This window comes from Podarcis vaucheri (genome assembly GCF_965113315.1).
Source record: "Podarcis vaucheri genome assembly, chromosome: 13".
In the NCBI taxonomy this organism is placed as follows: domain Eukaryota; kingdom Metazoa; phylum Chordata; class Lepidosauria; order Squamata; family Lacertidae; genus Podarcis; species Podarcis vaucheri.
Window position 1 is genome coordinate 34,167,513 of NC_138751.1, and position 10,844 is coordinate 34,178,356.

The 10,844-nt window shown below is 42.4% G+C and overlaps 1 long non-coding RNA gene across 1 annotated transcript; it reads left to right on the forward strand.

Moving 5' to 3' along the window:
- The first annotated feature begins 730 nt into the window (after window positions 1-730).
- On the forward strand, window positions 731-10,246 carry LOC309517867. Its single transcript, XR_014213305.1, has 4 exons — window positions 731-1,328; window positions 2,840-2,920; window positions 4,418-4,492; window positions 10,039-10,246. It is a non-coding gene; the product is annotated as an uncharacterized lncRNA (long non-coding RNA).
- Window positions 10,247-10,844: the final 598 nt, after the last annotated feature.

Below are 10,844 nucleotides of genomic sequence, written 5' to 3' on the forward strand. Positions count from 1 at the left end.
TGGCTGTGGGGTGGGAGGGATGGGACAGCATATTCCAAATTACTCTATATATCAAGAGGGGTGGTGGTGTAGTTTCCCCCACTCTGTCACCTTGACCCTGATCTCTCACAAGCAAAGACCAGAGACTGACTCTTCCTGGGACAGCAAGTGTGTTTTCCCCACAACTCCCTCCCTTCCCATCAAAGCTGCTCAGGTAAGCAGCAGGTAGACACGGCACCACTGCACAATAATTGTTCTTTAATTGCTTCTCCTCCCTGCTCAGCCGCCGTGCTCCATAATAATTTCTTTTACTCTCTCCTGTCTGAGTGCGTTGAGGGCTGGCTGAAGATGCTCCGGATAAGGCAACCGGTCTCTTGCGCCGTCCAATTGTTGTCTAAACTATCAATCAAGTGTGGCAGCTCGAGGAAATGTGGAGGGGTGGGGTGGGAAGAAGCGTTCTGCTTGCATAAACAGACCCAGTGCTTTGCTACACTTTCTCTTTCCTCTCTCCCCCCCCCAACCCCAACCCCCCACCAGACAAAAAACAAAAAGTGGGGGGAGGGGGAATCTGACAACATGGAGTCCGGCCCATCAATCAAAGCAGCTGGTGGAACAACCTCTCCCTAGTGTTAATAAATACATTTCCCTTCCTTTTATTGGATGCTTGTCCTAATTTGTTTCTCCTCTGGATTTCCTCTCCCTCCCCCCTTTCCGAAAGTGAAATGCTTGCCCGTTTTTCCCCTCGCTGCCATCCCCGCCAACTCCCAGCAGCCCTTGAGAAAGCAGATGTTAGGCTGCAGAAACAGAGCCAGGCTGAGGCTGGAGTGGCCCAGTAGGCCTCGGTTGCCATAGCGACTACTGAGACCGCCTGTTGTCAGCGTTGTGCCTCGTCTCGCTGGCTCAGTGATTATCTCCATCTCAGCAGCCCTCGCCATACGGTCTGGGCTATAATCAAATCCCCCCTGTTCATCCCCTCCGGAGAGCCGCACACCAACATCTCTGCCTCCCTCATGCCCCCATGATCAGAATGCATATACGTAGAGCAAGCATTCATTAGGAGACATTGCTAAGGGCCTCTCTTGAGTTTCCATTTGCAGGGGAAAAGGGCAGGAAGCAAACTGTAGAAGATAAAGCCCATGCATTTAGCTCCGCTTTAACTTCTCGTTTCGTCCAGTTTTGATGCAACAGAATCAAAGTACATGAAAATTGTTCTGCTAGATCTGTCAGGATCTCTAGTTCTGCCTTCTGTTTCCAACACAAGATAGCTGGGTGCCTCTGGTTGCTCATAGCCATGGTAGAAAAATGATGGTCTATTCATGTTGTTTGCCCTTAGCATCTGGTATACAAAGGTAAACTACCTCTTTTCACAGAGGTTTTGTTTCCTAGCTTTAAAATCAATACTTCATAGAATGTCCAGTGCTCAGTTTACTGTTGGTATGGCCTTTAGGGGTGGCCACTTAATGCATCAACACTCCCCTCCCCTCCCCTCCCTAAAAGAAATAGGGCAAAAGCAGCACTTATTCACATATACAATTCACATGTATTGATGCAAATTTAGAAATAATTGCTATAATTATACTCTGTTGAGTGGCAACTTTGAGGCCCTTGCTCTCCATTCCTAGTTCTTAGATCAGATATACCTTCAACCAGAGGACTCATGGAAATGGGGAAGAGTTCTCTTGAAATAGAGGGCTGTGCTGTGTTAAATAGGGTACATGGCCATCCCCTACCATGGAGGTTCAGCATAAATGTAATTTGGCCCTCAACTCAGGGCCACTTGGGGGGGAGGCCAGGACTGGAGGGCCATTTGGCCTGGACCTCAAGCTCAAACGGGCTCACAAATATAGGCACTTTGGGCATTTAATAAGTTTTGCAACTATCAGACCCTCCAAGTGTTCCTATTTTCCAGGAACAGCCCCAGATTTACAGAAGTCATCCCAGTTTCTGATTTGATCCAGAATGTCCCGCTTTTCTCTAGGATGTCTCTGTTTTCGTCAGAGAAATATTGGAGGATATGAACTGTTTCTATGCATATCAGACCATAACATAGCACACACTCTCAGCTTAGAGCTGCAAATTTAAGCGAATAAGAGATGTGGTTTGGTAGCAGACATAATTCTCTTTTTGGGGGGACGGGACTGATAGAGATTTTATCATATTAAAGTGTCCAAAATGTTCATTAATGTTCATAAAAATATATTCATTCTGAAGACACAAGATTAGACCATGATGAACGCATCCTCACAGATCAACTGCTTATGTAAACAAACAGCTGGCTCTTTTTCTGGTGCCTTGTTTTGTTTTTGTATGTAGCCATGTTTTCTTTTTTATCATGGCTAGGGGCTCTAAAGTGGCCTAGTCCGCTCTGGACCTCTGATACGGCCTGCCTCAGATAAATGGAGAAAAACACTGCAGAATTACTACAAGCGATGCCTGAGTTCTAGACAACTTGGAAGAAACATCCTTCCATCCTGGTATTGCTTATTAACTGCTGCTGGAAATTACAGACCCTCCATGTATCCCTATTTTCCAGGGATAGTCCCGGATTTACAGAAGCTGTCCCAGTTTCTGATTTGATCCCTTAATGTCCCGCCTTTCCTTAGGACGTACCTATTTTCATTGGAGAAATGCTGGAGGGTATGGAGTTATGCAACCCTTGAGCCAAGGAGACAAGTAACTAAACAACTTTTAGAAGACATCTGAAGGCAGCCCTTTATAGGGAAGTTGTTTAATGTTTAATGCTTTCTTATGTTTTTATATATGTTGGAAGTTGCCCAGAGTGGCTGGGGTAACCCAGTCAGGTGGGTGGGGTATGAGTAATAATAATAATAATAATAATAATAATAATGCCTTTTTTCAGCTGGAACTCACTAGAACTCCGTTCCGGCATCTCTCAGGTGGGTGCCATTGCCATTATAAGAGAACAAGGGAGGCATTCATGGTAAGTTCTGATACCTCTTTTTCTCGAAAAATAGCACTAATAAGAATAAGAATAATGGAATAGGATGTGCCTATTTTCATTGGAGAAATGTTCGAGGGTATGAAATTAATCAGATTCCTGAATACAGTAAAAGGCTTTCACTTCATTGTTATTCTCAGGTCCTAAGATACCCTTCTCTGAGAACACATTCTGTTACCCCAAGGTGGCATATAGAATGAAGCCAGGCCGGGCACAGGAAGCTGCTATATTATGTTTTAAGGGGCCTGTCAACATGATGTCCCTATCCATGACAGAAGGAGTAGCCGCACCAAAGCCCCCTTTGGTCTCCCACGGACCTGATGGGCCTTTTGTACAGCCTTTCCAGAGTCCATTGACTGTAGCTCTGTCTTTGTCAGCTTGTCAGACAGAGGTCGAGGAAAGAGTGAAGGACTTGCTCTCAGGGCACAACAGGATAAGATGCAAGGATGAGACGCACATATTGGGTTACAGTGCTGGCAGCAGAAAGGTTCAGCAATGCAGAGATTGCCCTCGGGTTTCTGGCCCCTGCTCCTCTACTGGCTTTGTTCTTCGCATGCTTTTTATATGGGAAGTCTCTTAAGCATTGCTGACAGATGCCTCATTTGAAGTCCCTGCTTAGAGAAGGCCTTTGTGCATCCCACATAAGGATCTTCCAGATAGCAATGACAGAAGCTTTCCCCCATACTCTGTTAATTAAGCACATTTTTCCACTCTAGTTTCTAGAGGGGTACAAGACCCAGTACAGCCCTAGAAATATACAGTGGTGCAGAAAAAATGGTTGCTGCAAGACGAGTTGACCTAGCATGCCTCAAAGTTCTACAATTTACCATTTATTGTTTTTTAATATTTGTACAGCTTTTGCATGTACAGACATTCTAGTCTCGTGCGGGGACGCCTGTACTGTCCAAGCAGCAACAGTTGGCCAAACTCACAAGCCTTCCATTTTTCTCCTCTCCTAACCATCATAATTCAGTAGCTGAATGTTCTCTACTATATTAGGTCATGGGAACCAAGGCAGTGAAAACCTGAAGCAAGTCAATCCATCCAACTTGCTGCTGTTCTTAATAAACCCCTGAGCAAACTGATAACTGTTTGTTTTTTAAAAAAAGGTTGAATCCTTACAGATGAAAATGAAAGCACTCCGCTAATTTTAAAATTGTGTGTAGAATCAGAATTGGATCCAAGGGTCATCTAGTACAATCTCCTACAGTGCAGGAGTCACAGCTAAAGAATGACTGACAGATGGTCATTTAACCTTTGTTTTAAAATTTCCAATGAAGGAGAGTCCAGCACCTTCTGAGGTAGCTTCTTCCACCATCAAACAGCTCTTACCACCAGAAAGTTCTTCCTGTATCTTACATTATTCTTGATTACCATTTTCCACCCAGGTTAAGTCTCTCCCCCCACCCCAAGTTATGCTACTGGCCTAGTTCTGCAAATTTACTATTTATTTGCTGTATACCACTTTTCTGTTCAGAGAGCATCTGACGGCACCTGCCATCCAAATCAGTAGCCAGTCAAGACTGTGGGTCCCAAAACAGCACAACACCTCCAGTAAGTACAGTGGTACCTTGGGTTAAGTACTTAATTCGTTCCGGAGGTCCATACTTAACCTGAAACTGTTCTTAACCTGAAGCACCACTTTAGCTAATAGGGCCTCCTGCTGCTGCTGCGCCGCCGGAGCACGATTTCAGTTCTCACCCTGAAGCAAAGTTCTTAACCTGAAGCACTATTTCTGGGTTAGCAGAGTCTGTAACCTGAAGCGTGTATGTAACCTGAAGCGTATGTAACCCGAGGTACCACTGTAATGGACTTAATAGCATATGCATTGGGAATCTCATGTGAGCGAACAGGCAGAAAGTGTAGCATATTTCATTTCTATCTACAAACTTGAAAACATAAGAAAAGCCCTACTGGATCTGACAAAGGGTGTATCTTGTCCAGAATCATGTTTCTATTGTGTTTGACCAGCCATTTTCAGAAGACCCTTCAGGATATGAAGCCAACAGCCTTCCCATGTTGTTTGTGTGGTCAAGGCTGGGTTGCTGCAATGCACTCTAAAAACAAAACCATGCCGATAAAATGGTGCCAACCCAAAAGGTGACAGTGGACATGTCCTGAAATAGCTGTGAGTGTCCTCGCCCACCTAATGCATCACTGAGCAAATCAACCTCATCAAAAAGGCTGAAGACTAGTGCTAAGGCAAACTACACTTGCAGAGATTGTGCTACTGTTTAGAGTTGCCATATTTAAAGAAGTAAAAATCCGGACAAAAAAGGTTGTGGAGCTTTTGGGGGCCACACACTTCCTGGTTCTGTTTGCAAAAACCCAGACATTTTGCTGGTTTTTAACCCCATACTAATTTCGCTCTTGTAGTTCTGGAAATGTCTGGGAAAGACTACTACTGGTACATTTTTAAAACATGATTATATTAAAATTGATAAATTATGCAGTTTGAAAAGAGACAGAAGAACTATGGGAGAACCAAGATTAGATGACATCATCAGATAGGTTCCCCTATCATTGACACACAATTGGTTGGGGTTTCTTTGCATAACAGCATCTAAGCTGAGTCATTGCAGAAAAGGAACAGTTTGCCTGAGCAATCAGAACTTGGCATTTCAACAGTGGCACCTGGTGAGATCCTCCACCATTCTTAACTTGCCCCAGTTTTTAACAAAGAGATGGTAATTTTTAAAAACAACAGCCGCAACCACATCCCCCTACAATCATGTAGTTTACTAGATGACATTTTTTATATTTGAATCTGCGTGGGTCTTGGGAATATCTATATATATTTGGTATCACTGTACAACACAGTTGCCAACTTATTTTAGGCAGCCCCTTCTCTGGTCTCTTTAGCAACTGCCATTGCATGACACTGTTTATCTCCGTTCATTGAAAATGTTCACTGGCTGGTTTCTGGAGATCAAGTTGCTGTTAAAAGCACAAGCGCAAGACCAAATCTACCACCACCCACTGGCCAGTTCATCCTACTGCAAGATACCCAGCAATATGTGTTTATAATAGGACCCATTATTATTAATTGTCCTGCTGCAGTATGATTACATTTTTTAAAAAATGTTGTTCTTAAAAGTCCCTTTTTCTCCACCTTTTGTTTTGACAAAGCTGGCAGTAGGTATGGGCACCTCTGTCAGTTTGGGTTCTCTCCGTTTCTCATTGTGCAAATCTTCAGTTCTCTACATTGTCTCAGCAATCTGCACTTTTAAAAAAATCCTCGTGAACAATTCATCAGCATTTCAGTGCAAATTTCTCCTAATGTAAACATGTTTGTATGCAGTTTGGGCCAATACACAGAGTTTTGCAAGCAGTTATCCCTAATATAATGCATAATTGCATGCTGCTTTCAGGAATATATGTATTTTTAAGCTCACTGTCTTCTAAAATGTGGATTTTGTACACATTGTTTGGCTGGAGAACCCCATTGCAACATCTGCAGAAGTCTGAGTTTCAAAGGAGAATTGTGTTTTGGTCTGTGTATTGGTTCAAGAAGTGTGAATTGGATAGCTTATCATTAAACTGCAAACAGAATCAAATCCCCCACAATCACCATCCTTGGCTGCCAGGGCCTGTTACTAGGCTCTTTCACAGGTCCCATTCATTTCTATCAGAATTGCACAGGAGAACTTTCCAGCAGATGTTCAACTAGATGTTTCATAATTGTGCAAAGTGCTTCCCCGCCTTTTTTGTTTAAAGTAAATAGCAGCCACAAAGAGCCCCATCCCACACTGGAAATGTGGTGGATTTAACCCTTTGCTCCTGTAATGATCTGAATCCAAATCCCCCACCCTCTTTGCAGATACTAAAGTTCCAAAGAGAATATTGGGAAAGAAGCTCCTTTTCATTGTGAGTGTTTTGTAAGTGTTTTGGGGGTAGGGAAGCTCAGTCCAAAAGCAGCTGTCTTCGAGCGCCCTCTCCTGGTGAAAACCATCAAACTCCTGCAGTTGCGGCTGCATTTTATCCCCCAGCCCACCCATTGGGGAAACACTAAACTTGGAATTTAAACCAGGACTCAGCTCTGGAATATGTGGATTTAAATGGAAGAAGAAGGTGCTATTAAGTGGCTGTAGATGTGGCTGTCAATTTGCCCCTGGCCCGGCACTCCTCCTAAAATTTAGCAGGGAGACCTATATCCCACCTCTTACCTCCCATGCCAGTCAAAACTCCCCTTGTGTAATTTCTGTATGACAGTCTACTGTTAAGGGAAAGGCTAGGAACACAGCTGGAGGTCGGGGGGGGGATGGGGCAGCCCTATATGCATAATCCAGCTGAAAGCAGAGCACAGCTCTTTTGATGCAACTGGAAATTGTTTGTGTTCTGTAGGTTGCAGATTTGGCACATGTGACTGCTGAGTCCCCTTGCTCTGCTGTAATAGGTCTGAAAGAAGCATTCTATTGTAAGCACTATACCGTATTTTTCGTTCTATAAGACGCACCAGACCACAAGACGCACCTAGTTTTTGGAGGAAGAAAACAAGAAAAAAAATATTTTGAATCTCAGAAGCCAGAACAGCAAGAGGGATCACTGTGCAGTGAAAGCAGCAATCCCTCTTGCTGTTCTGGCTTCTGGGATAGCTGTGCAGCCTGCATTCGCTCCTTGAAGATGCACACACATTTCCCCTTACTTTTTAGGAGGGAAAAAGTGAGTCTTATAGAGCAAAAAATACAGTAATAGGTTGCTTTGTGTGTTTAGTTGTGTGGGGAGGTGTCGAGCCTGCAGACCCAAAAAAGCTAGCAACTCTCACCTCACTTTTCCATCTGCTGAGAAGGTTTTCCTATTGTTTCAAAAATGTGCTGAACCTGTTTGATCAGAGGTGACAATGGGAACGAAGAAATGTCTTTCTCACACCATTGGAAGTTAAAGAAATTATCTTAAGTTGAAGTTAGACAATAGTTTTAAAGGAAGTTGAAAGTGGTTTGAGACACATTTCACTTACTGTTCCTTTTGATCAATCAGGTTTAGGTTTTTGAAATACAAAAACCTGCCAAACCTCTTTACTGGAGGCAGAAGGGGAGTGAATGTACACAGCACAAGTAGCACCTTTCAAGATTTCATTGATGCTCTAAAAACGAACAAACCTTGTCTTAATCAGCAATCATCACGATCACCATTTTTTATATAGATGCTGAAGTGCTCAAAGTCCTTCACGCAATGCAACTGATGTCTACGTCTCGGTAATTAGGGTTAAAAGCTCTGAGCAGGCCCAGTTATCAGTACTTCTTACAGTGTTAAACTAACCTTCACTTTCATGTGGACTGCGGGAAATACCTTATCCCTTGCTTTGCGCAGACCTAGAATAGCAGATCTGACTGCAGAAACCTGTTTCTGCAGAAGTTTTCTGGGTTTTCAGGATTGGAGTGTGCATTTTAACAATGACTGGGAAACAAAAGAGATTTTGAGCGATAGGGGGAAATCCATAGGAAGAGATCACTGGGGATGAGAACTGGTGAAGGCTAATTTGCTTTGCACAGATATAGGAGACAAGAAGGGGGCAAGAGGGCGCCCCCCCATATTCTTTAGAGAACTCAGTCCACTGATATAATACCATTTATGTTTCCTCGTCTTGTGAACAAGCATTTGAAACTGGGGAGAGGGAGGAAGGGGAACCCACTGATGAGGCTATTGGTTTCCTCAAGGGACTGAACTGCTTAATTAATCATAAAGTCCTCCTTCAGCAGGAGCAGCCCAGCTGTGATGCTAGCCAATCCTTGAGAAGGCCATCCATCACTGTCAATACTAAGGACCAATCCGTGAGAAGGTGCCCTGTTGACTGTCAGCCAATGGCATAGGCTTGTGTTCCGGATAGAAACTATAAAAACAGAGGCTGATGAGAATTAATTCTCCGTTATTTGATTCTCCTGTTCCTGGAACTGCTAAAACGAACAAAGTTTATGTTCAGATTTTGTTTATTGGTTTGCTTTAAAAACCACCAAGAAACATATATACTTTCTCATTCAAATTCTTAGATTTCATGCCTGCAAGTAGGTACAGTACTGGGAAATCAGAAGACTTCAGAATCTGAATTTTAAATTTTGTCAGATATGTGCCTAGCTGTTATTTATTTTTATGCCGTGATGATGATGATTTGTCTTGAGAATCTTTTGATAAAAGGGCAGTATATACATATAAACATATGTCTATATTCTCAAATGTTATGTGTTTTAAAGAGAACTAAACTATATACGATCCGCAATTCAAATTTTAATAGGAACAAATTTTAATAGGAGGGAGTGCTGTTGAGTCCCATAGGGAAATCAGTTGTGAGATTCCCCCCCCCCAAAAAAAAAATTGCTACAGCCTAATATTTAGGGATTTGTTTATTTTTTAAAGTTGATTAAAAATGCAGGATTTTCTGCCTCAAAATTCAAAACAGCCTTCTAAAGGATATAAGCAAAATTTAAAATATATCCATTGATAAAATTAAACAGTTTAATATAATCTCAGAAGCCAGGTGTTTGACTTGAAGTTTGGAAAATATGGTTCTGTAGCCTTATTAATCCATGGGTCGGAATAATTGTTGCACCCGAGCAGAGACAAAAGGAGCCAAACGACACCAAGGGGTTAATCCAGAGAAAGAGCGTTTTATTCTGCCATGTGGGGGGGGGGCAGAGGCACCTGTGTGATTCAGTTCACAAAAGACAGGCCGCACCGAAAACATTTTACAAGCAGGTTTTATCCTTTTTTCAAACCCCTTTTTTCCTCTCCCCCTTCACAGATTCTTACATAGAAATGTTGCTTTTCGTTCTCTGGCTCTGTTCCCGGAAGTATGTTGCAAGTCAATGTACCAGGACAAGGTTAGCTTGGATCTGGGAAGCGAAAGCTTTACTGTTCTCAGCTCTGAGTTGTTACAGCGTTTTTGTTACAGATAGGACTGCTTAGCTCATGCTTTTTGTCTTAGAGGAGAATGCAGTTTTTAAAATGCGTACTCCGAGGCCTGGCTGGGGGGAAGGATTCACAAACAGTTTTTAGGGCTTTCTGGGGTAACCCTAACTGTACCCCTTCAGTTCTAGGGGATTTCAGCTGATTAAATTTAGGTGGGGTGTGGATTTCAAATATAATTCCAAGTTTTCGGATACAAGGTTCAACAGAGAGACAGAGAGTGAAGGAGCCCCTCCCCCAACACAGCTCAGTTCTATCTTACTACAAAAGAGGTTGCAGAGGAAATAAATGTGTGATGCTTTTCCTTATCTTCCGGATGAGGAAGAAAGTTTAACTATTTAGTTTCAAAATGAACAATAAGGCAATACCTTTACTAGGCCATCCAAGATGTCACAAAATAGTGTGCAAGTGTTCAAGTTATCCAGAAATCATAATTAGGTTAGATTGTAAATTGTGTGTGTGTAAGTTGGCTGATATTGAAGCCATACAGACAGCTTTAAGGTAGCCTTAACATGGCAGGATGTAGCAGAAATGCAAATGATGCTCTAATAGGTGCTATATTGATTGTAGGTTGAACCAAGAACTCCTGAAATGGAGAAACATGGCACTGATTGATCATTCATTTTTTTTAAAAAAAAAGATTAATCAAACTGTCATCCAATATTTGGTAGTTGTGATGTGATGATTTAATTTGTGAGGGTGCTGTGCATTTTGAGTGGGGTGCATGCCTATTGTACAGATTTTTAAAAACTGGATTGAAGTTGTAGTAAGGAACCAGTAGTTTTTGTAAATCACAGTATAAATGTCAGAAATGGAAGCTTGTCAGCATTCCTCAGTGAATCCTGTAAATGCCTCTTCTAGTAATTGTCTAGCAATTATTTTTCCACTGAATTCTGACAGTCTCAACAATCTCACTTTCTTTTTTTACATTCACACAGTTAAATATGTTTGACAGCAGTAACTTGTAATTGCCAAAACCCGCCACTGTGGGTCGCTGTTTCAGTAC